Source organism: Kryptolebias marmoratus, linkage group LG5 (genome assembly GCF_001649575.2).
Source record: "Kryptolebias marmoratus isolate JLee-2015 linkage group LG5, ASM164957v2, whole genome shotgun sequence".
Classification (NCBI taxonomy): Eukaryota; Metazoa; Chordata; class Actinopteri; order Cyprinodontiformes; family Rivulidae; genus Kryptolebias; species Kryptolebias marmoratus.
The window spans coordinates 14,297,691-14,325,623 of NC_051434.1; the positions used below are offsets into that span (position 1 = coordinate 14,297,691).

At 37.3% G+C, this 27,933-nt stretch overlaps 1 long non-coding RNA gene across 1 annotated transcript; it reads right to left on the reverse strand.

Moving 5' to 3' along the window:
• Window positions 1–1,751: 1,751 nt before the first annotated feature.
• Window positions 1,752–27,933, reverse strand: LOC108239274. Its single transcript, XR_001808710.3, has 4 exons — window positions 27,862–27,933; window positions 9,584–9,782; window positions 7,748–7,813; window positions 1,752–2,126 (listed from the first exon to the last, which is right to left on the reverse strand). It is a non-coding gene; the product is annotated as an uncharacterized LOC108239274 (long non-coding RNA).

Consider the following 27,933-nt stretch of genomic DNA (forward strand, 5'->3'; position numbering starts at 1 on the left):
TCTGGCTGTATATAGCTCTGGTAGAGGCTTTTAAACGGATTGCTTGTGTACACACCGGACAGCCCGACATCCAGATGAAAGACAGGACACAAATTGTCAGAGATTCACAGGGCGATGTTATTGGAATGAAGCTCGGGGCAGTTCACTGTCAGAAATGTATTGACTGTGAGTTACGCTGAAGAAAGTCATGGCATTTCACAAGTTCAGGAACACAGATCTCATTATTGCATGTTGTTTCTCTCCCTCACTCCTCGTGTGTGTGTATATATACGTGTGCGCGTGTTTGTGTGAGTTGAGGGATATTTCGGAGAAGGATTATTGCGCACTGGCCTTGAAAATTACCAAAGACTTTCTCAAATAAAATGGGGGGGGGAGAAAAGGAATTTGTTCAAATAACATCCCGGTAAACTGGTCTGGAATCACATTATTGCATTTATTATTGGTTTTACCCAAAGAGAAGTATTTTGCTTTTGAATGAGGTTCCACATTTTGTTTTATTTTTGTTTTTTTTTTCTTTTCTGCTTACAAAAGACTGAGAGGAGTACAGATTACAATTTGTCTGGATGAAAATAAAAACAATAGTGGTCTGATGCTGCTAATTTTAGCCAAAGTGTCACCAAACACATCTTAGATCCAGCTCAAGATCGAGATCAAAATTTAACTTCAGACGTTTGGAAATTTGGGAGGCAAAGTTCCTGATGGGGACATCTAAAGCAGAATTAAGTTCGGCCCTGATGGACTGTATGACTGCTGTTAGTATTTTTATTTGGCCCTGTATTCACTTCTTTATTGTTTATTGAAAATTTATTTCTTTATCCACACATTTTGACAAAAACACTAAAATAGCAACACCACCCCACTCAATGCCATAAACGTCCACATTAATGACATCAAAATACAGAGAAAGAATGGGTTCAGTGTGGCTAAAGATTTAGTTACCTCTCAGTTAGTCACCCAATCAAAGTTTTATGGCTGCTTGAGAACTTAGACCAAGAACAACCTAATTAATGTTTGGGGATGTGCAAAAATGGCTTCAACATGATTGTTTCTGAAAAACTCTGTATCTCCTGTCCGCACTGATCCACCCAAAACAGGGTGTTTAAAATTCTCCACTTCAGAAAGTGTTTTAAAAGTATCCCTTTCTCTCACCCAAAAACTCACAAAAAAAAAAAAAGTTTGTGTGTGGACAGGAAGTGCAAACACAGCAGAAAATCTGTTTGTAAAAATACCCAGAGTCGTGCGGACAGGGTCGTTGCCACTGGCGGTGTTAGGGTCATATCTCATTGGGCTGCCACTGTTGGAGACTGGTTGGTGACTTAAAATTGCAAGAAAATTGTGAGAAAATGGGTGAATTTTCCATGACAGTCACACAGAATTCTGTGTGTTTGCGACCAACGAGCTGTGCGGATAATTATTGAAAATCCCACTTTTATTTGTACGTACAGATGGCAAGACAGAATGATTTTGCTGCTCATATCGTAACCTGCTTTGCGCCCACTTTCGCAGCAGTCCTAGTTTTAAAATGTAATCTGGAGTAAAAGATAAAGGACGACGAGCTTATCAGGATAGTTTCTAAATCTGTGTGCAAATTGGAAAAAGATGTCCATGAAAGGTAAGATAGAAAAGACTGCTAATTATTAAAAGTATTCTTGAAGATCAGGTTATTACAAAGACTGTCAATCACTCTATGTGTAGTTTAGCTCAGAGGTATTTGGATCTCTGTACAACAGCTGGATGATTTTCAAGTTAATTTGCAGTAAAAATAATATAATATTTGTTCTACCAAATTAAAACAAAAATATCTGAGTTGTCATCTCATGTTGTTTTTGTTTTTATTGTTAATAGCAGCAGTAAAAATGAAATCAGAGCCTTCAGATTAATCAGAAAGCCACATTATAGATTTTTTTTTAATTTACTGATTTTATCAACTCATGTCTGAGAGTTCCTCTTGCTCCTGAGAGATCAGCGTTGATCTTGAGCTGTAACAAACTGTGTTTACTCTGTGTCAGTCTGATATCTTCCTCTTTTTTTTTTTCTCCTTTTCAGATCTTCTGGTCTTTTTATCTGTCTGCTTCATTCTTCATCTTCTTTCTTCTTCCTCTTCTTGTCTTGTCTCTCCAGTCTGGCTAAGAAAAGAAGCAATAATAAAGCAATCAAAATCTAATTAGATTTCTCATCATTTGGTCTGATATTTAGGTTAGATCATACAAACTCATCTCATTTCTTAATTAGTTTATTATACACTCAGACATAACCAGACATTTGAACATAATAAAGCTTGACGCAAAATGATACCTAAAAATAGATATAAATCACAGAGGTATATATATATATATATATATGTATATAAACAAGTTTAATATCAGATTTCACTGAGTAATAACTGTGTATTTGAACACATATTTAAATCTTTGTTGGTACACATGGATAATATAAGTTAGCTCAGAGGACCTGATGTGGATGACTCTCAGCTACTACCACACCAAATTCTAGCACATTATCTGTAAAACTGACTGAATTCTAACCATTCTTGTGCTTTCTAAGACAGGTTTGTTGTGGCAGCCATCTTAAAATTGCTTGGGTGCAAAAGTAATTCAGTTATAGAAAAATATCAAATGATTATTTCCTGAATGTTTCATTAAAATCAGTCTGGGTGGTTCATGAATTATCTTGCTAACAGACAGACAGTGTTGACTGCAAATAATTAATAAACCAATTTTAAAGAAAAGTCTGATGCAATCTGTTAGAGCTCAGAATATTTGTTTAAGACCAGTATCTGCTACTACCTCGCCAAATTTTAGGTCAATATCTGCAAAACTGACTGAGTTATAGTCATTTTTGTGCTTTTGAAGTTCAGTTGGTTGTGTCGGCCATCTTGACTAGGGTTGACCCCAAACATTAACCAGTTGTAGATGTAGATTCACCGATGGCTTTCTGCAAGTTCGATTAAAACCCGTTCAGTATGTCATGCAATATATATTGGTAACACACAGGCGTGGGTAAAAACATTATCATCCGCCTTCAACTTTTTGCAGCAGTTTGTGCAAACAACATGTTCTAAATCTTTACACTGCTGTCAGTTTTCCATTACGTGATTATTTCGAAGAACTTGCAAGCACAAATGTTGGCAGCAGAAGCTAGCCAAAGCACTTCTGACTGGAAAATAATAAGATTTCTGTGTAACAAGAATCTGATGGCAATGTAAAGGTTTGTAAAATAACATAAACAGCTTTGGTCTTTAGGCCATTTAAGACAGCTGAAGTTGTACTTATCCATATCTATCTTATACTGATTCTTAAGGTTATTAAGGTAATTATGTCTGGTATTTTTGTACTTGGTTTTTTCATCTGTAGTTAATATATGTTTTACTTTAAATTGGTTATACTGTTTTATTTCAATAGCTGTTGTTTTGGGGATTTATTCATTTGTTTATTTTCTTTTTACTCAGAAAGACCTCTGGATGGGAAGAAAAACATCTTACAGGATGGAAGTCTAGTTGCTTTGTTTTTTTAATTTATTTAATAGTTATTTATTTTATGGCATGTCTTGGATGATTGAGAAGCTACACCAGCATTTAGGGCTTCATTGTACTTTAGTCAAACTCTGGTTGTTTTATATGTGCTTTTATAAATAAAGTTGATTGGATTTTTTTGTTTCTGCTCAAATTAGCTGTTCGCTTGTCAATTCAGTCAGAATAATACTATTTGTTCATACAGAGGACGTCCAAAGCGCTATCTATAACAGGTACGATGTTAACTGCTCATAACCCTTCCACAGAACCCTGCTTCAAAAGATCTGAACTGATCCTTAAAGAGAACAATATTTCCTCAGAGATAAATCTCACAGTTCTCCCTAGATCTATACGGTAATTACTCTTCACGAGACAGAAAAACAGAAACCTTCATATTGATTAGACTTATTTTGGTTTCCTCCTGTGAGACACCTCCAGAGGGGTAAAGGGAAATGAGATGGAAGATGAACACTGCATCTTCAGCAGAATATTTTTGTTTTCCTCCTGGCTTTGAGGAAGTGGATACTTACAGTACAATGATAAGTGGAAAAGATCAGGTTTTATAGGAATCTACGCATCTTAAAATCCAATTTGAATAAATTGTGCCCAGAAACCTGTCCAAACACCATCCCTGCAAAAAAACATGCACTTGTAATAAAATTATAATGCATGCTTTGCACCATTTGTTTAATTTTGCTTTAAAATTTCTTTATTTTATATTCCAGATGAACAACTATACTTAAAAACAAACAACTTTAAGGGCTTAACATTCCTCAAAGAAATGCATACCACCTGCTAGTTTTCCTGTCAGTGTTTTAGACTAACATCATCTTATTTTGAGAAATGATGCCTTTACAGCTATTTTGGTTAAACCTTGAAAATAACATAAGGGGCAGTCTCATGTGATATTACGTGATATCTCGCCAGATCTGTATTTGGAGTATATGTTGTAAGCAACTCTCAGCTACTACCATGTCAAATTGTAGCTCAATATCTGTAAAACTGAATTACAGTCATTTTAGTGTAGGCTAAGGTTGATTAGCTACAGTGGCCATCTCAAATTGTAGATCCATTGATTATGTCCTGAAAGTTTCAATAAAATCCATTCAATGGTTCATGAGATATTTTGCTAACAGACAGACAGAATTGACTCCAATAGTTAATATTAAAGTCTGAAAACACAGATCTCACCTGATCAACTAGAGCTCAGAGTATATGTTGGGGATCATTCTTGGCTGCTACTACACCATATTTTAGCTCAGATTCTAAAGGATTTACTGGATTATAGCCAATTGTGAGTTTGTTAAGATGACTCTGCTGTGGCGGCGATCTTGAATTGGATTTACTCCAAAAGCTAATCAGTTGTAGATGTTTATCCAATGATTTCTTCCTGGATAGTCCACTGAAATCTACCCACTGGTTAATGAGATATTTTGCTAAAGGTACAGACAAACAAATACACACTCACACACACGAGTGAAAACATTACTGCTCCGGCTTCTCCTTTAGCAGCGGGCGATAACAAAACACCCCAGCTGTGTACCAAACACTGGACTGGAGATGTGAAAGCCAGAAATGTTAGGCATGTGATCCTCAACCCCAAACTTCTCCGGCATTACCAGCTTATGTGACCTTTTAGCTCAAGAGCTCTCTCATTAGTTGTGTTTTAACTGGAGTTTAAAACACTTTTGCAGCAAGATACCCTTGAAATGTCACATCACTCAAGAGTTCCAAGCGTCTGCCTTAAGATTTAATGTTGGAATCACAGGAAAAGCACTTTACAGCAACAATCCTCTACAGAAAAAAAAAAAAAAATTTTATGTGGTTTGGTACAAACAATGTGTATGACGTTGATATTTTAGAGACGTCTATAAACTTAAAATGCAAACAATAAAAAGAAGCACAACATGTTTCTTCTTCTGTAGAACATCGTGATCTTGCTCAGCTAAAGCACTTGCTGTAGCACATACGTCAAGGACAATGGCAACAATGTGCTCTGAATACTCAAGAGCTGAATCAAGTCCAAAAATAAAGGGTAAGGTTTTTGTACTTAGTAAGAAGTAGTAATGGAAAAAAAAAAGGAAGATATTAGTTTTTGAAGAGAAAGAATGTTCAAGCAGTCTCAGGAGGGGGAAAGGTTTATACTGTAATTTATAGCAAAATGAGAAATTTTCACATCTTCTATTCTGGAAGATGCCACTTCAATGATACCAGGTAATAAGATCTTTTTTTGTGTGTGTGTGTGTGTGGCTAGTGAACCTGCTCTACATCCTCCAAAAAACACCAGTTAATTAAAAAATGTACAGGATATAGAGTTTTCCTGTTCACAAATTTATCAGCTACTGCCTTGAATGGTGGGCAACAATGTAATTGCCTCTGTGTGTGTGTTCATTTGTTGGTTTGTTAGCAAAATATCTCATAAGCAACTGGACAGATATTAATGAAACTTTGAGAACGTAAAACTGTTTACCATTTGGATGATGAAAGTTAGCAAAAATGGCTATACAGTCAGTTTTCCTGATATTGAGCTCAAATTTGGACTGGTAGTAACAGAGTCATCTTCGTCACATATTTCAAACACTAAAAAACCTAAATAAAATTTTCGTTCCACACGTTTGCATGCAAGGCGATGGACAATATGCACTTCTTCAAGGAATGCAAGTTTGTACTGAATCAGACATGATCTCCATTTTGGAGGATTCCTTATATGAATCTGGGCCCTAAGCAGTGTAAGCACCATAATTATGGCAATATGTCACCCACTGAAAAGTAAGGAAATATGTCTTGCTTGCACTCATTTCGGGGCTAAAACTTCTTCCTGGCTCCTCATCAACCTTTTCCCCGGGGACTCATGTAAATCTTATAAACACCTACAATACTGTGACACCCCGCCATGATTTAACACCGTTTTGTAAAAAACAAAAAGCAGTGTCACGTTCTAAGGTATTGAATAAATCTATACTATGACACTTTGATGGCGCTAGATGGGAAAGCCAAGAGACTGACACAAAGTTTTCTGTCTGTGCTGAGAGCTACCTGGACGCCTCTGTAAAAAGGTTCATGCTTGTTCGTTCCTCAGACTTTTCACTCAGTTCCACAGATTTATTGTGAAACACTAAAAAAAAAAAAAAAAAAAAGCAGACTCATATACATTGGCTTTAGTAAAGGCACAGCAGCTGAAAGCATATGACAGCGACACAGAGGAATGACTTGAATTGAGTCCTCATTACAAACACACCCCGTTTACAAAACGCCGAGCAGTTGTGACTGAAGCGTTTGGCTGCACTCTTATGAAAACCCATGTTTTTCAATGAGAGCTGAAATCAAATGTCTTCCGTGATTATTCCGCCACAAAACAACACCGGAAGATAAGACCCTGTGTGTAATCTGCAGAAAGGCTTGTCACTCGTTTTCCTTGCTATCTCCCGTTCCTCCTGTTGTACCTTTTCCCCTCTATCTACCTCATTCGCTTTCCAATCCCTTTTCTCATTTTGCCTCTCTGAAATGAGCGGCTCCTAATGTTTTTTCCTTTAATTTCTGATTCCTGTTTCTCCTTCCAGTCCTCCCTCTCCGCGTGTTGGAGTGCAGCTCTCTGCTCTCTGTCTTTCTCTCCCTCCTCCTCTGTCTATCCTTTCTTCCATTCATCATTAATTCATGCGATGCAGCGCGGCAAAGCCTGAGTGATACACTTCAACCATAACAAACAAGCCCAAATATCTGCACTCAGCAGGAATAATCTGCATGGGCGATGTGTAAAGAAAGAGAGAGCTAAGAAAAATACAGTGCACTTGTTATTTCTTCATTTAATTGTTCATTTACTTGTAATTTAGGTTGCAATTAAGATGTTTCTGCAAGTCGATGAATTCAATTCTTAAATTATTAAAGGTCCAGCATTCCTTGAAGGAATGCACATCACCCACTGCCTTTCATGCCAGAGTTTTAGATTGAAATCATCTTGTGTTTAGAAATGACAGAATTGTAGCAATATTCACTTAATGATTCATGAAGATAACACTCAGAAGCAAGAATTAATGCTTTATGATCTGAAGGAAGACTTTGATTAAAGTTTATCTAAAGTAATGGAATAAGGACAAAGATGAGAGACCAGCACACAGGGACTAAAACTACAATGAACTGAATAACAACCAAGCAAAGCCAAGGTATTTATCCAGTTGTTAACAAAAGACAAGGCTTCACAACATACGCAGACATTCAGATTCTGACTAGGCCACCAACCTTGAGGTCTTCACAGATGGAGCTCATCTTTTCCTGTTCAAAGATTCACGTTCACTGCCCTGTGCCCTGTGATGACAAAAGAGGTTAATAAAGTTTGTTAAACCATTTGACTATTTTTTATTTATAACATACGTACACACATAAAAATAATCAACATTTATTTTTTTCATATTTCAAAAATATTTCACAGTCAAATGAGCAAATTTCATCACTGCATAAATCCTGTTTTTATGAGTCTAAGAAGGAAATCAAAACAACCTTTTTTCATTGATGATGATGTTCTGAGAGTGTGGAGCCTTGGTGTGTAAACACTTATCCAAGACGATGCCAAGAATCAGTCAGAGCAAAAGGACTTTTATGACGGTAGGTCAGAGGTCATAAAGGGAGGGGGGTCCGTTAATGCTACACAGGTGACCTCGCATGGTCTGCTTGGAGTATGTGTTGTGAATAACTGTCAGCTACAACCACACCAAATTTTGTCTCAGTATCTGTAAACTTCACTGAGGTATAGCTATTAGGTGTAGGCTAAGGCTGATTAGCTGAGGCAGCCCTCTTAAACTGGCTTGCCACAACGCCACTTGTCTAAAACCATATCTGAATAGGTGGAAGGCAAGAAATAAATGCAATATGTGCTGAAGAGACAGTCTAAATAAAACAGCTTTATTACTGTTATCCTGTTATATTTTGACCAAGGGTTGTCACAGACAATTCATTAGGACTTTGGGAAATTGTTAACTTGTACAAAAAAAAGGGCATGACATGTTCAAGGGAAAATGGCGAGTAATTGTCAGATTAACAACTCCCGATGATGCACACGGAAATGTACAGAGTATGTTCATGAGAGTGAAAAACACTGCAGCCTTCTCACAGCCCTGATTAGCAGCTGATGTAAAACCACAGCTCCAGTGAAAAGCCCTAATTTGAGTCTATTTTCTGATAACTGCCTCATCAGCTTATCGCGCCCTCCGCTCGACAGAAAGAGCTAATTTTGGGTCACTGATTTGTCCACAACAATGTTGAAAGTTGGGCTTGTCAGGAACAGCCGGAGCACTCATTGTTCTCAGGCGGCGGCTTGTCCTTGAAGTTGCACAGCCTTCCAGGACAATGAGTAGATTTCGTCCCCAGCACTGCCTCTGAGCACTTTGTGCTGGCTCGTGTTCCTTCTCCACGGACCAACCGGTTTTGGCAGGCTGTTTGTCAAAATGCCACACTATTGAGTGTGCCCATATTAATGCGTTCACAAAACTGTATGCCTTGTCCAATCGGCACCTGTCATGAATTAATCTGTCAGATTTATTTGTTTGACTGCATGTTTCTGCACTTTCTCTCTCGCTCTCTTTTTTTTTTTTGTTTTATTCTTACACTCAGTTGTTGGAGGGGTATTTATTATATCCCCTCTGAATCCCTATGTGTTGTTCAGGGCGTTCACTAACGGTTTTATGTCTTTCAGTGACACTCACAAAATCATGTCATATATGCTGACTGAATAGAATTGAGCAGGGTTTTTTTTTTTTTTTTTACACAGCATAATTTTAATAAAATATTATGCAGCTGGTGATCTTTTGGCAAAAAAGTTGTTGGGGGATTTAAAACCCATGAAGGGAGCCACATGAAAAAAGAAGCACTGAGCTGAACTAAACTACAACGCCATTTTGAACACAAAAGAATTCTGCACACATGAAATACCGCAACACTGATTCATTACTTTATCACGTTCATTTTAACAAAGGGCTATTTTAAAAGACTGGTTTATGATTTAGGACTATTGCCTGTTTCATAATTTTGTTTAGAAATATGAATACATGACTGGGATGGCTTGTGTTGAACTGTACTTACCATAAGTTCGGCTGTTGAAAACCTCTCGAATGAAACAGAGGCTTTGGCTACACACGTGCCTGCTGCTGCTAATTCATCTAGTCAGAGATATCTGCTCCTTCATTTTCAACGGTCCAATAAATCAATGTGGAGAAGTGGGCACGTATTTTGGTAGTAAAGGTGAAGCTCACCCCGTGGCTATAGTTTCCACTTTGTAATCCTGTCAAAATAAAAATACAATGGCAGAAACAGATGCTGCATTACTTCAAAGGCGTTCTTTTAAGGCAAAAATAACATGATGGCTGCAATATTTCTTTAAATTCATACATTTTAACACTTTCTTAAATATCAGAAAATCAAACAGAACTGGGTGTACATTATAATGTGTAATGAATGATTGCATGACACTAGGGAGCAGCGGGTTGTCAAAAAAATCAAAACACGAGTACTTACATTATTAACTTCGAGACTATCAAATAAAAGCAAAGACAGCAGTGAGTTATAAAGATGTTGCTTTTGTATCTCATGAACAGACAAAAACTAACTTTTCACTTTCTCCCACTTTAAGTCTCTTGTCCGTATTTTAAATAAATACGGACAAGATCTGCAAACAAACCATGGCTAGAAGTTAATGGTTACCTAACTTGTAGCATTTGATTTGATGCATTGTTTTTTGAAAAAAATACAATTGAAGTGGTGCCAGTTTTTGCATTTCAGCGTCCAAAGGAGATGCATTTCCTAAATGTCAAACTCTTGTTTGAAATGCTGATGAGGATAATAATTATAGGCATATTAAAAAAAATTAATAAGGCCTGGGATAATGTCAGAGAGTGACAGTCATGATTGAAAATTTAAAAACTGATGAAGCTTTCTGCTCGGAAGACTGGATTTGTGTGTTTTAATCATGAAAATGCATAATGTTTTCATGAATATTCTATAAGTGCTGAATGCGTTGACCTTCCACATGTAGGTGAGGACTTTGTGCAGCAATGACTTGCCAGTAGAAAGGCTTTTCAATTTTATGTGTGGTCTTTTAGCCAATGAAAGAAAAAAAAACAGCTTCTCCCACTGAAACTGCCTCAAGGCCAAAGAGGCAACTTAATTTAAATTAAATTTTAAATTATGGTAACCTGATCAAGAGCTAAACTTGAGAAAGAAAGATGTTTAAGTAAGTGTTGCTGTTTGACTTGGTATATTTAAAAACTTTTGTCCATGAAAATCTTTGCATATATATATGTATATAAAAAAAAAAAAATTCCCTTCTCACCCTCTGCGGGTGGTCTTTGTTTCATCCTCTGAGCTCGGGTCCTCTACCAGAGGCCTGGGAGCTTGAGGGTTCTGCGCAGTATCTTGGCTGTGCCTAGAACTGCACATTTCTGGACTGAGATGTCTGATGTTGTTCCTGGGATCTGTTGTAGCCACTGCTCCAGTTTGGGGGTGACTGCCCCTAGGGCCCCGATGACCACAGGCACCACTGTGGTCTTTACCCTCCAGGCCTTTTCCAGTTCCTCTCTGAGGCCCTGGTATTTCTCCAATATATATATATATATATATATATATATATATATATATAGTGACAATATATATATAAGTGACAATATATATATATATATATATATATATATATATATATATATATATATATATATATATATATATATATATATATTACACAAAACTTGCTATGAGAAAGTTTCTTTCAAGACCACTTTTTGCCAGCAATCTGCCTGATCATTTTCACGCGATCATTATTACTCTGTTTTTATCTTTAATTTGAATTATTTTTCAAACTCCATGCATGCACACACCATTTCCTCCCCTCATGTTTTTCGACTTCAGCTCAACCACATTGTATTCAGAGCCACATTACACTTGCAAATAAACACAAAATTGTCAAAGAAGCCCTCTGATAAACAGAGCGTGTGTGCATGTTTGCGGCTTGGTGCAAAACCAGTCTGTTATTATTTTAATGAAGGTCTGTCACTGTTGTCAATGCGTCTTTTTGCAAACTGCCACTCATTTGTCACAACTGTGCCATTGGGGGCCAGTGGAAGAATAATTGAATGAGATAGAAATAATGAAATAATATAAATGCATTTATTTTTTTCTCCTGTGGAGAAAAACGACTTGAACAGCTCGATTGTCCGGAAAATATGATTGAAGTGACACTGCGGTTTATGGCAATTAAAGGCAACAGTTAAACAGCTTTTGCAAAATTATTTGTGAAGGTTTGTGCAGCTGTAGGCGAAGCCAGCGATGCCTCTGATTAATCACTCATCAAACAACCACAATGCTAATGAGCAACAAGCTGGATACGTCTCATTTGGGCTTCAGTCATGGTCAAAAGTTTGGCCAGTGATGGATGGGAAGGGAACATGTGAAATGGTGGGCGAAGAGCCATAAATGAGTCCTGACAACTAATTAGTCACTAATTAAATGCAGAGAAAGATGCGCTGATAATTAGTCATGTGTACACAAGTCTTTATACTTGTGTAAAACATGCAAAGAAATTCAGACTGTCAATAGCTTGATTCAAGCTACAATGAGTTTTTTTTTTTTCATTTTTATTTTACTTGCAGCATCCTCCACAATTCAGAGCCATTTTTTGTATCTTTTTTCTGTTTTCCTCCACACAAGCTTATGACCTGCAGTGTACACAGAAAAATCAAAGGTCGTCTGTTGTCTTCCCACATCCCTAATGCCAACTTTGTACGAGTGCCACCACCTCTATTCATCTCTTTCTTTCAGCAATGTTTCTTTTTTCTTTTCTTGGTAACAGAACTGAAGCCATCAAATATAACAGATTTCTTTTTTTTTCTTATCTTCATTGATTAGTTGCTCAGCTTCACATTTGGTAAAAAATTACCCTTCCGTCTTACTTTGGCCTTCATTTTCATCTCTATTTAGTCGGGGTGCAAACAATGTTTTTCTGCAAATTATAAACCAGGGGAGTCTCTAGAAGTCTTATTGGCTTAAGATTGAAGTGTAAATTGGGCTTGTTCACGCAAGTACAACTTCACAATGAATAGGATTTGTTAAAGGGAACCAAACATAGGCAGGGCTTTGGAGAAATAAAACGTTTTTGTTTTTTTTTGCCTTTTTGCCTTGTGCATACACACAGTTTTAGTTCTAAAACTACAAGTTTTTCATGTATTTTGCTCTGCAGTCCAGCGCCTATCAAAAAGAAACCTCTAAGGTTGGAAAATCAGCGAATCAGTATCAGGGCCTCCAAGCTCCACTTTGGTACAAGTGAGGAGCAAGCAGTTTGATTCCATGAGATATTATTGGAGAAATCTATAAAAACCATAATGCATGGTGTGATAGAAATGTGTCTGAAAGTTTAACTGTTTTGCTTTGCAGGCGCAGACTGTTCAGATGGCTCACGGTGACCCCCCTGACCAACTCTGAAAGCTTTCAAAACGAGCTCTGGAGCTGAACCGCGGAGCAATGAAGAACGCGAATCGTATTTTTACATCCACGGTCAGAGATCAAGTTTATCATTGCACTTTAGAAAAAGGACTGTAAGCTAGCTGAGAAAGTGGTGCTCTGGGGAGTGATCTGCAGCTAAATCTAGACTCCTGGCATTCATGTATGTAGATACTTCTTTAACACATACGTCCTACTTAAACATGTTTGAACACCATGCATTAACATTCCCTCACGTTGATTAGTCTGTTCCCTTTGTCAGCAGGGTAAAGTACCCTGCCACTCCATAGACATTTTTATTTCAGGATTGGATTAAGGCATATCGCAACTGAAGCCAAGGCATCTACTTGAAAATTAGAGAACGTAGAACCTATGGTGCTCTTGTGCAGAGGGTGCGTTGATTCAGGTTTAGACCCAGTTTTCAAGGCCCTGTCCACACGACTCCAAATATTTCAGTTTTGGGGGAAAAAACTGAAATGCTGAAAATTTCTTTCTAAAGTGGAGAAAAAAAATAAAAGAAACCCAGTTATTTGGTAAATCTGTGTAGACTCAATACAAGTAATCATTTTAGAAATAAAATGACTTAAGAAACATAGCACTTTTTTCTGTAAATGCCTACTATTATGCCTACTTTGTGTCTGAAAAACCACAACAACAATGGAGCTATTTTAACCAGGTTATATTTCAGCCTAATCCTGTCATGGTCAAACTTTGATCATGAGATGAAATGATTAACTGAGAGGAAATTGTAAATGGTGTCAAAAAAAACAAAAAAACAATGTCACCACTAATGTAGACCTAGTGGCATAATATGGGTATTTCATAGGTTTTCCTGAACTTATGTGGATAGGAATTTTTTATAAACCGTAAAAAGTATTTGTTTAAAAACAATATCTGGGGTAGTGAATAAAGGGATAGTTCTGCTCTATTATCCTGTTTGTTAATTCAAATAACCAAAGAGACCTATGCAAATAAGTGAAATTGATGGCTTATAAAATTGCATTTGCATGAACTGCTATAAAAGTTTTGAGACTGAAGTTATCTTAATACAACGGAAATCTGCTTTGTAACAGGGCCTACTCGGATCAGATGTAGCTCATCAATCTTTTCAAAATAAACTCTATTGCTCCATTCAAAAGTAGTTTAAAGAGCTATCTACAACAGGTAAGATATTATTTGTTCATAACCTTCCCACAGAATTCCACTTCCAAAGCTCTGATTTATTGCTTTAATTCCTGTTTCTGATTCCTCTATAATGCTCGTATGGTCGACGTGTGTGGGTTGAGAGCAGAGAGGGAGGAAGGCAGTGAGTGAGAATCTGTATCTCAGGAGCACTACAGGAAATGAAAACTAAAAACGAAATAGGGGGGAAAAAAATGAAATCTGAGAAGCACTTGTCAAGGGAGGCAGCTGCCATTCCTGACGAGAAATTAATAATGTATTCTTGCAAATTTGCCATGTTACTCTGGGTGGGAGGCTTGGACAGGAGCTGCTGCAGCCTGGAGGATGGTAAGAATGCTGATCAACTTGAGGCGGAATAACAGACATAAACACAGGTGCACATTTTGTGCGAGTACATGTGTTCTGTGTGTCCACAGGGGGCACATTTTGCATCAATTTATTATCTCGCTTGAGTTTTTGGGAGTGATTTAATTCAGTGTTGAATATTAATTTGCTAAATTCTCCAAAGTCTCTAGAAGAGTTCCTAAAGTCTTTAAGAGTGATCGGTTTCCAGAAACAAAGAGAAAAAGATTGAGAGAGAAGTGTAAACGCTCTCCTTCACTCCTACATCTCGCAAACGATACCACTGGAGAATTGCCGTCTCTTACATTTGCATTATAATGCAATCATCAGAAAAGAAAAAGAATATATGCACATCAGGAATGTTAACTGTCCTTGTGAAGCCGAGGAAGCACGTTACGCACACAGTGGCAATTGGGTTTACTGCGCCTTCATTAACTTGAAAATGTGTCTTGCAGCCATCGGTTTCACGCAGACAGCAGTGAAATTCAGCCAAATCAGTCACATAATAGATGCTTGAATAAATGGGATTGTGCGTATGAGTTAAACAGCACACGGCTAAAACTGCCTTGTTATTACCGAGGCTGGGGATTTGCACTCTCCGTGTCAGTTGAATATTGCTTTCCCGAGCGTGGAAGGTCAGCTCGTTTGCTTTACTAATATCCTCAGGTCCTCTTTTCATTCTCAAAGGCATTCTCTTTTTACTCTCACTGCATTGTGTGCATGCAGACTCACTTGGCCTGTGTGTAAGGCCCCATAAGACCTCTGTGTTTGGATCAGTTTTATGGGTGGCTTCATCACAGCTCCATGCCTCTTACAGCCATCAGCTTTGCTGCAGTGTTGTAGTAAGATCACACAGTGTGCTCCGCAGACAACACTGCACCCCCGCCAACTGTTGTAGCCTCTTACATGATTGTACCATTTCCATGTCCTGTCAACATCCATGTTCATGTCGACTTCTTGGCTGTTCTGTGGCTCCCTTCATGGGTTTCAAATCTCAGCTGCTTTGATTTTTTTGGTGAGTCTTTTCTTGTTTCTTTTTCTGTTTCTCCATCTCACTTTCTTTCACTTCAGTTTGACATGATTCCTTCCTGGGCTGGCAAGCTACCTGTTAAATAATAAATCCTACTGGTTGCGTTTGGACATAGCTTATCTTTACCTTCAGTCATTTTTTTCCCCCTTAAAGCGCTAGTTCAAATCATTTGAAGTGGGGTTCTGTTGAAAAGTTATGAACAATTAATATCTCACTAGTTGTAGATAGCTCTTTGAATGAATATGAATAGAATAGTCAAGATAATGGCTAGTCTAAGGATGGGAAAGCTCCACTTGGGTTGCTAGGTGAGGGGCGTTTTTTGAGATTTGAGTTGTTTTAAGAAGTTATCAATCCACTAGGGTTTTGACTGTGTTAGCTCATCAATTTATCAGAATTAAAGTCTATTTCCTAAACTGCGGCTGTTCACAAAGCTATTCTATTGATTGTTCAGAACCCTTCACAGAACCCCACTTAAAAAGATCTGAACTGTTGTAATAAAGATCGGATCTTTGTAAGAGGGAGATGGGAAAAATGAACAAGATGAATGAGAGGTGTTAGTCATGTTATCAGCCTTTCTCTAAATAGACACATCCATTAATTATTGACCCAACCACCTTGCTCCACCATTTTATAGTCTGTTGTGAGTCACAAGAGTCGACTCAATCTGCAAGGCAAGAGAGATCAAGGACAGGACAAAGCATGACTCCCACTTTGTCATCGCCTTCAAACTGAGCCATGTAAACCAAAGTATGGAGCTCATCCATTCTATGACGAAACCTGTTTGATCTCATTGTATACAGCTATTCTGTCTGATTATGTGGCTTGAATGAGTAAGACCGCTGTAATATCTGGATACTTTTTGATGTTTTCCGAAAAAAAAAAAAAAGGGAATCATTTTAACACACATATATTTTCAAACCTTTGCAAAGCTGATTAGGAAAACAGCATGACTTGAAAGATATGCAAATTAAGATAAAAGAGACAATCATTTTTCTATAGTATGAATTTTGAATTTAACGGTGGGTGGAAATTCAGCTTGTGAAACAAAAGATCATATACTGCATAATGTTAAAAAACAATTAGGCAAAAAGTGATGAAATAGGGCATCACCACACCAGCTTTACTTACCTACTATATACTAATTTATTTATCCAAGTTTGTATAAATTAAGACAAGGGTGCCATTTGCATTTGTAGTGAAATGACTTAACAAATGTTTTCACACTCTACCAAGGAATACATAATGTATTGATATTCATCTGGAAAGTTTTGTCAATTCATGCAAAATACAACCAAATTAGGAACTGTGTGTCTCTGGAAAAGCTTTGATCATTTTAATTAATATATAACAAAATTAGTAGAATCCACAGATCAGTGGAACAATAAGAAACCGACTGGAACGCAGTTTCCTGATCATGTAGAATTCAAGCAGCTTCTTCCTTTAGATTTTGACTGAAAAAGTAAATAACTGCAGATAACCGATCGTTCTCAGTCAAGGAAAACAACAGATTTAGGCATTTGTTAGTGTTGAGTGTTGAGCCATGCAACAGTGTGTCCTTGCATATGCTTTTTGCTCGGTCGCACTGAATCAGTTTGAATGAGTGAGAAGGAGGACAAAGAGACGGCGGGAAGGAGCTCGAAGGACGACTTGAAGATTAAACACGTGCTCTTACCAATTTGTCCTAGAGCTTGCAGGAGCCCAATACATAATCACTGTCACCCCTCTAGTTCACCCCTGCAGCAAGTTTCCTCTGTACAAGTGTATAAAGCAAATTATTCCTTTTAAAAACAACGCATAAACTGATATCTACTTCATTTTATGGTAATTTGTGATGGTATTTTCCTTTGCAACAGCAGAATCTTTGTGTCACTAAAGACCTTAGAAGACGTGGCCCCCCGCGGGCTGGACTCGGCCACCATTTGATATGATCACTAACTTATGTGCTGTTATTTCAGCTGTACGCTCTTATGAATTTGTTGGTGCGCTTACAGCTTATTTATGTAATGTTTATCTGTATGCCTTTAGAATCCGATAAAGTAAACAAAAACTCTTGTGAAAAGAAATGATTGGTTGTATATTTTACAAAGAGATGCTAAAATAACGTGGAGCAGATTTGTTGGTACCCTAAAGGGACTATTAATGTTTGCAGTGTTTGACCGTAATTAGTATCACAGGTGCCTTTAAGGTTTTCACCAGCCTTTTTAAAGAGAACTAATACACCACTGGGTGCACCACACTGAACATGGAGCAGAGAAAGCAAAGACGAGAGCTGCCTGAGGAGCTTAGAAAGGAGATTGTAGATATCCATGTTAAAACTAAAAGCTACAAACTCCAAGCAGCTTCATGTTCCTGCCACCACAGTTGCCAATATTATTAAAAAACATAAAGTTTAACGGACTGTAGCCAAACTCCCAGAATATGGACGCAAGAGGAAATGCAACCCCAGGTTGATCATACGGAGTGTTGACGGTAGAAAAAGAGCCAAGGAAACCATTCAAGACAAATTTTAAGGTCAAGATACGCCAATTTTGTATTGCATTGTCAGTTTAATTTTAAATTATAACAGGCTTCATGGAAGACGATGCAGAAGGGCTCCACTAATGACAGAAAACACACACAAAATTAGACAGGAGCTCACCAAAATACATGTCGACAAGTCCCAAAATTTCTGGGACCGATGAGACAAAACTGGAGCTTTTTGGCCAGTCACCTAAATTTTTGATTAACTATCCCAACTCACAATGACCTGAGTAGGATGTCCGGCTAAAGACAGACAACAGTCTCATTTTTGTGGCACATCGAGATAAAAACAGATTGGGGCTGTTTTCATTTGTTGGAAACGGATATATCCATTTAAATGAATGTGGCTCCTATATGGCAACACCTGAGGGCTTTTCCTCAATAACCAGTTTTAAAAATAAATAAACAGACATAAGTCCCTTTGTCTGTATCATCCAATTTATATGAATGTCGGTTAAAAAATCAATGTCTCAAAATAACCCGAGAGGAGCACCACTGGAGATAAAAGGTGTCAACTTAAAGGCCAGCTGTATTAACTGCACCACTTTGGAATCTTCTTACCGGCTCCATTAAGCCCGCAGATTTAATTCCACCTCTCGTACATCCCAAGGTCACCTGTGACATTTGCCCTGGAAATATGTAACCGGTTTTACAGATAGGTCATGCTGAGAAGGTTCGTCCCTTTGCCTGCATGCGCTTCCTGCACAGACAAAGGGAGGAGAAGTAGTCATGGGCGATTGGTTTGGTAATTTCCAGCGAGGATTGCAACGAAGAACAAAGTGGGTTCGAAATGTCATCTGTCATATTCTGTGATTGCATGGCTGGAGCTGCCCTTACTTTCTCTCTCCTTTTTTTTTAACACTCACACGTTCTTTAACTTCTCTTTCCCTGTTCCACACAAGCCAAACTTCAAACTCCCTTTCAAGTGCCAGGCTGTTTAAAAGTCAGGGGAAGGTTGTTGTGTGGTGCGTCACAGTTCGTTTTAAAAGGCTGCCAGTCATGTAAACCTTGCAACTGAAATCTTCTCAGTCATTGATTGCATCAGGAAAAACCAAAGCTGTGAGCCAAAAATCAGACACATCGAGCACGTCTCTTTAAAGGTCTGTGTTTCCTTTTTTTATCTATTTATTTTTATTTCATATCTTGACAGGCTACATATACTTGTTGCTTTAAACAGCGGTTCAGTACATTTCTCTGATCAATTTCTTTTGTTTGAAGGATCTGAAGGGAAATATTGAGGCTTTTCCACAAAGCCTTCACTGTCCCAACTAAAGTCTATGTTAGGTTTCGGTTTGCCTTTGGAAAAAGTATAGGATCAAAACACATTTGGACTTCTAGTTTAATCAAATATATCTATGTAAATAAAAGCACAGTAATTTAAATGTTGGTTCGACTGTAGGTTAAAAGACTTGTTTTGAGACAGGGTGACTTACATAAATTAACATTTTTTTTTATTACGGCTCATTTCATTTTAGTGTTCAGATTTGTTTTGATACTTTTGTTTTGCGGGTTGTCTTTTGACAAAGCACAAGCGTCTTATAGGATTGAACTTTTATGAGGTTGGAATTTTAGTGGTTTTGTGTGTGCTTGGCAAATTTTATGACATTTTCCTTAGAGGACAATGAAAATGTCTGTAGCCGATAGGCACAGCTTTGTGACTGATCCACTTTCTTAAAGCACAGACTATAAATCTGTTTAGATATTGTCAGAGCAATACAGCTAAACACAGAGGGATTTATACATACAGAAACTAGTTCCACACATGTATCAGGTTCTTTAATGTCACAAACAACTTTTAATGCTCAGATCATTTTTTTTCTTTTCCATAAACACAACAGTCCCAATCCATCGTTGCAGGTGAATACATTTTATTCTACGAGTGACAAGTTAACACAATCTGCACAACCCAATCACACACCTAATGATTTAAGTTGTACAAAAAAGGTTAACACATCATCAAATCAGTACATTATTTTTTGACCGAAAATCGCAAAACATACACATTTTTGAAATAAATGTTTTTCTTAGAAAAAGACAAAGTCAATAACTGCATTTGGTGGGATGCTATTTGTTTGCTCACAGCTAACACTTTGTGCTTTCTGACTTTTGCACCATTTATCTTAGGAAAGATAGAAATATGTTCTGCCTGCTACACAAAACAAGCTCTTTGTCAATAGAAAACACATTAGTTTATCCAAAAATGTGAAAAAAAGAGAATTGTATTGGATTATTTGAATTGCATCACACTCTACTGGATCGTTGTGGATTACATAATATTGTATTTATTTATAGCAAAACATAAGTCATATTTCCCCTATTGTGACAACCTTTTTAGTATAACCCTTGACATCTAATTTAGTAAGGGTTTTCGTTACATTATTCAAGATTTAAAAAAAATGAATAATAATATCAATCCATGTAAGCAGTACTGAAATGAATCTGCTTATCTTCTTATCAATGAATGCTAAAGAATCTAAATACAAAACCACATCATTGAGTTATTAAATGCATTCAGTACCCAGAGTAAAAACAAATAAATAAAGGAACTGAGACATAAAGTAAAGGAATCCACATCGCTTGCCGCCTTTCAAGTCAGAGTTTTAGACTAAGATCATCTTATGTTGAGAAATGTCCTAGTTATAGAGGTTTTTCTCAAACCTTGAGGATAAAGCTACACAGTCTCATGTGATATGACAAGATTTCAGAGTATCTGTTGTGAATTATGCTCAGCTACTACTACATCAAATTTTAGCCCAATCTTTGTAAAATTGACTGAGTTAAAGCCTATTAAAAATGTATCCCAGCAGCTCTTTCATCATTCTTGACTTTCAGAGTATTGGATTTTGCAGTACTTTGAAAATGAACATCAAAGCTCTCCTGAACTCTAACACAAGATCATAGATGAATGCTACTCCAGTCATCATTCAAAACACTGAGTTTCATTCACCACCATTCAAAATGCATAATACTTCTTGGTGTGAATAATCACAATTTGCTTCGCCTCTAATGCTGCATAACCAGTATAATGTCAGATTTAACAGACTTGAACTTTTCACAAAATATGTACGCTTTAGGCCAAAACTATTCATATTCCAGTTTATTAACAATCTTTTGCCATTCACACACAAAAGCCCTATTAAATTTTGAGGCTTTTACATATTAAACTATTTAAATGTATCTGGAAGAAATGCTAATTCGACTACAAAAATTTGGTTCTTGGCGTGTTTTTATTAAGCGTTTAAAAATGACACGCTGTTGCTAATGGTTGGTTAAGTTTCACATGTCATTTTGTCCTCTATGTTAAATTGGAAAAGGCTCAATGTGATATTTGAATTCTTTAAAAATTATATTGTTCTGCAGGGCCATAACCTTGAAAAGATCAATTTTCTGGCATTATGACATTCTTACAATAATATGCTCACAGAGCTGATATTACAGCCCGTGTACCAAGATCCAGTCATTCCTTTTTTAAAACCTTCTTTATCCTTTCATGAGTTACAGGAAGCTGCAGTTTATCCCTGCTGTCACATAACGAGAGGCTTTGTAAAACCTGAACAGGTCACTAGTTTATTACTGGGCTGCACCCTCAGACTTCATTCTGCATCCCTGCAGTTGGCCTCAGTGATCAAACAGTCAGTATTTTATTTAACATGACTCTCATGTAGCCTGATTCTCCTCATGTCTTTGTGCACCTCTACTCATTTTCTATTCCCAGGGCGTTCAGTACCACTGTTCTTCAAAGTCCACTGAGTTTCTAAGACATTCATAAGGTGTCCCTTGGCACTGAGTCTGCTCTGACACAGTAAAAACAATGAACTTCGTTCCTGACTGTTGACTGATGAACAAGTGATTAAGCACTTGAAGTACTTTCTTAGATTTGGGAAAGGATTATGGAGGATTTAAAATCAGACAGCTTCACAATGTTTACCCGATGCAAATGCAGTTTGACCGTTTATTTGCTACAATGAAAAAATTACAAGAAAGTCATGATTATTTATCACCCGAAAGGATCCTGAGAGTACAGTAGTATCTGAAGTTGTCGAAGTCAAAGAGAGCAGTAACTTGAGGTATGTAGACCTATCCAAAAATCAATAGTGTTGATACCAATGTTGGTATTGGATTGGATAAATACTAAAATAATGGGATCAAAACTTTTGTCTTTTTCTCTTCTCTACTTTCACACACGGGGTCACTAACAAAAATTATTTTATTAGTTTGTTCCTGAACAACATCAACCACAAAAAACACACTTTAACTGATTAGATGTTTGCAAATTAAGTAGTTACATGAATATATACATATTTTTTATTTGCCTAGAAACTTTGCTTACAATTTATTCTGTGTTTTAAAGGGCATATAATCAGCTAATTAGCAGTGGAAAGCAAAAATTAGTCAAGAAAATATACCCAGATTTAGCATACTGATGATAAAAATATGTCAAACTGCTAAAGTATTGTATCAATATCAGTAATACTGGCCTTGTTTTTTGCTTGATGCTGGATGCTGAAAAGCTATTAATTGTCCAGTCTTTATACAAAATACTATAATTCAAAATATGTTTAGCATCCATTTAAGTACTCTTTGATTTTTTACAAGTTTCTGCAAATGCATTTTAACCTGCATATTTGCCCTCTCAGTACACAGACACTGCTCATTTTTGGTAAGATTGCATAACATATCTGTGTATCTTTTCTGTTTTTAGAATATCTTTCTGGTCAATAGTTCAACTTTCATTATCTATTTTTGGCTGTTCGCATACCGGTCTAAATTTTACTGCTATTTAAGTGTTGTCACACTTACATTTAATGTTTGAATTTCCCCTGGAATCAATAAATGAGTCATTAGTTTGTCAATAATTTTTTTTATTTACAGTTGTGGTAGTGTTGCTTTCTAAGGTTATTATTCAAGCCTTTTTTCAAAGTAAAGATTCAACATCTGCAGCTGATGTAAAGGGATGTTTTAGATTCCCAAACAGTTTATTTTACACCAAGCTGTGAACTGTGTTATTTCTGCTTTTAAACATGTTAGCATTTTAGCTAGCATGAAGGGGGGGACTCACTTTAGGACCATTAAAGGAACTGCAGTTGTTGGCATTGGCTTTAGTTTTCAGCCCCTGAGGTTGCTCCTTGGATCGAAACTCCATACTGAACACTTCCCCTTGAAGACCCTTTGTAAATACCCCAGAGAGCAACAAGAATCTTGCTGAGTTATCAGAAGAGCAGCACTCAAGTCAGCTCACAGTGTCACGGTGCTTTCAATAAGACTGCTTCCTTCTATCGTTGTCTTTTTTGTTTCTCTTTTTCTCAATACGTTATAAAAAAAATTTCTTTTTCGTGTGCGGACCAGGTGGTGGGTCATTGCAGTAACTTGACTTCCAATAATGATTAAAAAAAGTCTGCCTAGTATAGCCACACCTTAAGATCAGAACGTGTGATTGTTTAGAGAAGAAAACGGCCCTGTGGGATGTCCTGACTAAGGCCACGCAAAAGGGCGATGGTTAGTGTACATAAAAAGATCCATCAAGCAATCTGAGTGAGCCTAACCTTTGCTTGTCCTTATTGATTCGCCCTACCAAAAAAATCTAAAATTGATATGGATTGTGGACCTTGTTGAAGCAGTGATATTTTTTCATTAAGTATCTTACATTGACAGAAATGGCCAAGTGACTCTTAGTTTTTAATAATGTTTCATCTGCTGGTATAACATGCTTCCTTCTTCTTAGCTGTAGTAGGAAAGGAGACAGAAAGAAAAGGCCAGGCTTCTTCTGCTGTGTGAGGTGAACGATTGGGTGCATTTTTAGACAGATGAACAGCTGCCTGCCTTGATAGCTGTCAGTCTTTATTGCCTTATGTGTCCCAGTGGAGTCAAAAGATCTTGGTATCTCATGTTAGCAGCAGCTATTTTTTTATGTCGTCTCTCACCCGTGACACAACAGTCTCTACACCAGCTTGATACATTTGAGTGCGTAGGCATTTTTTGGCTTCAGGCTACGAATAGTGTGCTGTAATGAGATTAAAATGCTCAAGTGACAGGTCCCTATTTGCCCAAAAATCAGTATAAAATGGTTTTGTGTTGTGATATGATTTTCCTGTTTTCACTCATCCGAGCTTGCTGCACAAAGGAAAAAGACGGGTGCTGTGAACAGAAGTGTGAGGAAAATGAAGTACATTATTTCTCACAGACTATGGATGACTATAAATTATCTGTACACAAGGAACAGGTTCAAACACACCATGAACTTTCTGAATCCTTTAAAGCACCGACCAGCCTCTGCTGGATGTCATTTGGTGACAAGAAAAACACGCCCAGTTTCCTGTACTTCTTTCAAAGTGCGGCTGAAATATGCGGCAGTTTATTAGATTAATGTTATTAGTTCTAGTACTTAGTCTGAAGTGTTAGGAGGGCACTGGAGAGTAATCTGTTATCCAATTTTACAGGCAGTCTAAAATGGGGACTTTTAATCTCTTGTGTTTCAATCTGCTCTTTCCTCTCACTCTAATCTCGACTCTTCCAGCTGGAGTGAGGGTAACAGAGGAGCTCCGATGCCGCTCCAAGGAAGGGAGCTAATCTGAGCAGGGGCAGCCCAAGATGGCTGCTCTGGTCCCAGACCAGTGGTTTGAGCTAGCTCCCCTCTCAAGTCACTAGGCCTGCTGGTAGCCAGATGTGGTAGACGACACAGTGTCACTGTGGTAGATGATGGGGGTGAAAAAGAAAGACAAAGAGACAGGAGTGAGTAGGGAAAAATACAGGAGCTGGAAATGGAAGGTATCATGGTGGAGGAGATGAATGGACATGTAAAAAAAATGCAGGAATACCTGTCACTCACCACCTTGCATGCCAATGTTTTAAACAAAGATCTTGCATGATCTGGTAGCACTCTAAGAGTGTGTTGGAAATGACTCTCAGCCATTATCACAACAAATCTTTAGCTCAATATCTTTTAAGACATGACTTAAATATATCAACTTTTGTGTTGATTCACAGGGAATTAGGTTGATTAGCAGTGGCAACATTCTCAAGTTGGACTGTTTCCAAATGGTAATCAGTAGATAATGATTCTTTTTTGTTTGTTTGTTTGTTTTTTCAAGAGATGGGAGTGGCAAAAATCCATCCAGTGGTTCATGAGGTGTTTTATTACCATATGAACAGAGCTGACTCTAAGAGTTAATGGCAAATGTTTAGGCTACGATCTCAATGTGTTAGCATTCAGAATGTGTTGGCGACAACTCTCAGCTACTACTACACCAAATCTTAAAGGCTAAGATTTGATTTGCTGTGTTTGTTCTTTCCTGGATGCAAAAAGAAAACAAAAACTATCTAGCAGGAAAATTAAATTTGAATTATTACACTTGGAGACTTCATTCTTTATATATATATATATATATGTATAAATACACAGAGCAAGGCAGAGAGAGAGAGACAGTAAGCTCTCTAAACAGATAGAATCAAGGTATTGATCGTAGGCCGTATCAGTTTTTCTTAAGACCTACTTCAGAGTGAAGCTGTGTATATTGACTAACAATGCAAAGACCAAAGAGTATAAGATGTCTACTTTAAAATGTTGTTCTTTCAAAGTTGCCGCTCACACAGAGCGAGTTTCCTCTTTTTGATCCAACAAAACACCCAGGTCCATCAGTCTTCATTATCCATGGTGACAATGCATTCACCTATTTGAAAATCTTAAAAAAAAAGATTTGTGTGATTTATTTTTGTATTGCTTCATTTCAACTTTTAATTAAACCTCGCTCAACTCTTCATTGGTGCACTGCCAGAGCTTCCATCCCAAAGATGGTTTTCTTCTCTTCAACTTGTCAGCCTGCAGCTGGAAGCCTTTTCTTCACCGCTGAAACAAAATTTGCTTATTTGGCAACATCAAGGCTATGCTTGAAGCTATTGTTCAGAACCTGTCATGCAAGCTGTTGATGCTCAGAAACTTATCATCTGATTCTGTTGCGGCTTTACATCTGCCAAACCTTTTCCTGTCAGACTTTTTTTCCATCTTTAAAGTGCCTTTTGTTGGTGTGGTAAACTGTGCTCACAGCTTGGCTCTTTGAGCAGCTTCATCAGTAGGAAAAGTCTACACTTCTAATGTTATGGTGCTATATATTAGTTTTATTGTCCTTTGTTTTCAGGTGCATTTTTACTGGACTCAAGTTTTTTTTCCTCAACACTGTCATGCTCCATACCTGTGTGCATATCTGTGTACAAACACTTTCAGGCTCAGAACTTGAAACAGACTCCTTCCATAAAATTGGTTGATGCAACAGCTTCCCACAGAATGTGTGGATGTGTAGTTGCATTCGTTTCTCTTAAAACTTTCATCTAAAGAAGAGAAAACTAATAAACAGAATTTAAACAGTGACTACAAAAATAAAACCTATCCATTTTTTTTTCTTCTTTTATTTACTTTCACTGTTGCAGAAAGGTTCGTACTTTATCACGTGTCTCATAAATGTGTTTGGAAGTTTTCGGAAACTAAACTTTTTTAGGTAATATTTCCCACTATGTTATTTTATTTATTTTAATTTATTAATTGTAGTTTGTAATGTTTTCATTTCTGTTCAAGCACTGAAAATCTGGGCTAAAAATCAGCCGTAGCAGGTTTGTACTGAGGGCAAGAAATCACAGAATTTCTGGGAAAAGTTAAGAAGCTTCAAATCTGGGCTTCATCTAAAATTGCTCTTCTTGTTCAGCAAACAATTCAAAGGTTTGGTTCAAGTGTCCTATCAACCCACCACTAGCAAATTACTGACAATTCTTAGTACACATACATTTGTGGAGTACCACAGATGTTGTTCGATTGAGAAAACAGTGCCAAACAAAACAAACTTGTCATGCGAAAGTTTAGTTGTTTAACATTGTTCTTCCATGCTTGTATATCAATTTTGAAAAAGAGTTTTTTTTTTTAAGCCTGAAAAAATAATAAACCACAGGCTCTTGTTTGGCTAGCCATTAGCCTAGCCCATTTCTTCATACTTGGTGCTCTATAACTGATTTCATGGCTGATTAGATAATAACTACTAATACTATTTAACAAAACATCCTTTGAGCAGATAATCCTTTTAAGTACCTGATCAGGTGATCAGATTGCGTCTTTGAAGCCTATGTTGTAGGAGCAATAATCAAGCCATGTGGGTCATTGATAAATTACAACCTCCTCAATATCTATTGCTTTGTTTCGGCTGTTTACTACATCATAAGATATGCAACAGTCACACACAAGGCTGAAATGTTTAAGCAATATTTAGAGGCAGTATGTGCATTTGTACCCTATTAGTTTTGTCATTTAATCTGATGCAAAGATGGGTAACTTCAGGTGTACTGACATCTGTAAAAGAGAATACTGATATTCATGTTTACCTGTTCTGAGAAATACACCCTGGTACACTTTTTGTTATTGCCTCTGTGTGGAAAGCATTTATGAGAGACAAAAAGGAAGAACTAACTGGTTTTGATTAAAAGGTCATGTATTCACTTACATTCAACGTGCTCAAGTCCCATGTTTTTCCTGCTCTGCTTGACTTAGGTCCTGTTTACACAACGCCATTTTTAAATGAAACCGGAATGTTTTTTTTGCTGCGATTCATCCGTTCGCGTACACGACAACAGTGTTCGGATTCCCTGACATCAAAACTTTTTGAACCAGGTCTCAGAGTGAAAGTTCATGTAGACACCTGGCATTTGTGTGAAATGACTTTTTTCCACCACGAACGGCCGCAACCAGCATGTTTTCTGCGCTTGCTCAAGAAGATGAACAACAACGTATGGCAGATAGGAAAGTGCCTTTTGTGCTACTCACCCTTTCCAACATGTAAGATCAATCCAACCTCACTGTCGGTCCAAACAAACATACGTGTATTCACCATTTTGG